Here is a 3,484-nt window from a genome sequence, read left to right as displayed (position 1 = left end):
CAAGGTTTCAACTACATGGAATATTCAAATTTGCTTCAAGACATGCTTAATATGTGCTATAATCAATAAAGCTCTTTATGATCTCTCTTAAGAGTCTTGAAAGCAGAACACATGCCAGCCAAAAAAATGTCTTTCCAAAAGGGCAGCAAATTCAGAGTCTCTATCCTATAATCAGCAGAGAGATCACCACCAAACTGTCTGAATACTCAGCCCACGTGAATACTGGTCTAGCACAGGTCTCTCTGGACAAAGACATTGACCACCTGCTCAAACTCGTCACCTTATCTCTCCATCTGTATTGAGCTCTGATTACTTGCAGGGCATCCCCTTCATATTGAAACATATGAAATTGCTAATATTTATCCATTGTGACCAACCAAAATGACAATTTCACGGGTTCAACTTACTATTAAAAAAATTTCTTCATGTCAAAATCCCGAAATACTTTTTTTTGACTCACCAGGACAACTGTCTTGCTCCTCTGCCCCACTGCAGGTGCTGCAAATGAGACATAAGCTGATGTCAGTAGTGGACTCCACTTACAACCCTAATGGCTCAACTACATATTTTCTTCTAAATTCTGAGATTTAAAATAACATTCTAAAATTTTATACTTTATTTCCATCATATCACTTTTCTATATAGCCAACCTATAAGAGAAGATGGGAGGAAAGGGTATTCAGTTGAAAATTATTCAAGAAGGCTCCATTTCTTTCAGCCATTTGAGGGAGGGATACTAGCAAGCTTTAATTGTGTGAACTTAAAAGATATCTGCATGACTTCTGCAGCAATCTAGAAAATGAAGAAGATATTCATTAAATTTCTTATACAAATTATAATATTTACAGAGATTTCAGTATAGCTTAGTCATTATGGTTACAAACTTTGGAATCTGACAAGTTCAAATCCACGAACAAATTTTTGAGTTACTGTCCTCACCTGTAAAGTTAGGGTAGAATTGGACCTGCCTTTTGGGGAGGGTATAGCTCAGTGGTAGAGTGTGTGCTTAGCATGCATGAGGTCCTGGGTTCAATCCCCAGCACCATCATTAAAATAAATAAATTAACAAACCTAATTACCATCCCCTCAACAAGAATGGAACTTGCCTCATAGGATTATTAGGATAATTCAATGAGATAATATATATAAAATGTACTTAATAGAGGGAGACACATAATAAATGCTCACTTAAAAGCAGTTTTATAGTCTCTTAAAAAAACACTTTTTTATTCTTTAGCCTAATTCCCTAATCATGAGATCAAACCTGGACACCAGAATTGCAAAACAGGCAGTGCTTTGCAATTTGGGGGTGGGAAAAAAGCAGAGAAAATGGTTTGCTCTAGATTCCCCAGGAAGGGGCCCAATGATTCCTCATTTGGCCAACATTTCTGCTTTTTTTTCAGTCCCAATAAAAGTGGATTACACAGCCAACTGAAGTAGAGAGTGAATGATAGCGCAGAATAGAGTTCCCCCATCCCCAACTGCATTCAGGGAACATTATTTTCTCTGTGCAGAGGAGAAACATTTAGCATTATATTCAATGAATTATCTATGACCATTTATAAATTGACCTTGGAAGATTTAAAAAAATGCTTATCCTCGATGTGAAAATATAGAGTGCATATAGCTACAATTGAAGCCACTTCATTTGAGTTTACCACAGCTCAAGCAACTCTTCCTGGCCGGCGGCTAAACCAGTTGCTGCATCTCAGGGGCCAGAGATCCAGGCTCGGGTCATCATCCTCAGCTAAGGTGAAGCTGATGCCCAGTGGCTGTCTAAAGCTACTGCTCAGCAGCCAAATGAGAAGGAACCACCATAAGCAAACAAAGGACAAAACTTGAAGTTTTCTGAGTAACATTCCAAGATGTCAGTCTCTAAGCCAGGTCAGCAAACTCTCTGAACTGTGGGAAGTTTCTTCTTGAAAAAACTCCCAAGTATTATCTCCAAAGTTCCAAGGGCTGGCATAGCCAGTGGCACCTGTAACTAACAAGGACCCATCATTCAAGGGGTACCACAGACCTACTCTGACCTCTTTGGGTGCCAGAATGTTAACTGCAATTATCATTTTAGAAACCTCCTTCTTCTTTAAAATTTTTATTTTATTTTTAATAGAGGTACTGGAGATTGAACCCAGGACCCCCTGCATACTAAGCATGCGCTCTACCACTGGCCTATACCCCACCCACCCTGAAACCTCTTTCTTAGTATCTGACCGACTTCTTCTAAAAGACAAGAAAAATTATATTTGCCTAAGTCTAGATCCTATCAAGATTCTACTTTTCTTTTCTGAACTAACTCTGAAATTATTCCCCTACACAGACAGCAAGTCAATACAGCCCAGGAGATCAGGGCTGCAGGGATCAGATCCCAATTCAGCACTTACAAGGCATATGACATTGAGCAAGTTGCCTTGGTTTAAAAATCTGTAAAATAAATATAATGACATATCTACTTCATAAGGTTATTGTGACAAGTAATATATAACTTGATAAAGTGCCTGGCCCATAACTCTGCTTAATACATATTGGCTCTTTTTATTATTTTAAAATTATGTTTTACTTGATCCCAAACAGATCCCCTCTTCTGTTAACCAGCTCCGCATCATTCCTTGTTTCGGGCAGAATCCTACTGCAGTCCCTGTGGGCTACAATCACCAGAGAACTCTATCTTTATGTACGATTGCTCAAAAGTTAGGATCTTCATTAACTCTTTCCACCACTCTGGCCACTGATGTCACCATTAGCTAGTGCACAGATGCATATATTGCTGGACCTTAAGGTGGTGATGTGGCTCCCCTCCAATCAGCACTCTGAAAAAAAAAAAGCCTGCTGCTGTCCAGAAAAACCTTTTCTCTCTCTTATCTCCAGGCTAAATTGAAAGAGGAGTTTTATAGTTTTCCCTGTCTTTGGCTGCATGCCACCCAAAAGCATTCATCCATTACTAAATTAAAAATGACTTCATGGTGCTCACTTCGGCCACACATATCGTATAATTGGAATGATTCAGAGAAGATTAACATGGCCTATGCACAAGGATGACATACCAATTCATGAAGCATTTCATAATTTTAAAACAGGCACTTTCATATATTGTGCTGAAAGTGAAAATGGTAAAATCCCTATAACAGCGAATCCAGCAATATCTTCCAAAGTTGCAAATGTCTTTACCCCTTGATCCGGCAATTTCAAGTCTAGAAATCTATCCTTCACATATACTTTCACACATATGATATAGACAGACAAAAATGAGGATGTTCTGATATAGAAAAACACTCAAAATATATAGCTAAAAAACACTGTTTCAAGATATGGAACAGTGGTATACCTGAGTTTAACTTGTAGAAGAAGGGGGCATGAGAATATATATTCACCTTTGCTTGCATATGCATGAAAAAACAGAATAAACTAATAAAGATGATAATCTATAGCAGGGATAAAGAATTATAGCTAGTAGGCCTGCTGCCTATTTTTATAAATAAAGTTT

At 38.1% G+C, this 3,484-nt stretch overlaps 1 non-coding gene across 1 annotated transcript; it reads left to right on the top strand.

Moving 5' to 3' along the window:
* Window positions 1-2,963: 2,963 nt before the first annotated feature.
* LOC116277358 (U6 spliceosomal RNA) lies at window positions 2,964-3,070 on the top strand. The gene has a single exon (XR_004186843.1). It is a non-coding gene; the product is annotated as a U6 spliceosomal RNA (small nuclear RNA).
* The last annotated feature ends 414 nt before the right edge of the window (window positions 3,071-3,484 follow it).

This window comes from Vicugna pacos, chromosome X, assembly GCF_048564905.1.
Source record: "Vicugna pacos chromosome X, VicPac4, whole genome shotgun sequence".
NCBI classification, from domain to species: domain Eukaryota; kingdom Metazoa; phylum Chordata; class Mammalia; order Artiodactyla; family Camelidae; genus Vicugna; species Vicugna pacos.
The sequence above is the reverse complement of the archived record's forward strand: the minus strand, read 5'-3'. Positions and strand labels throughout refer to the sequence as shown.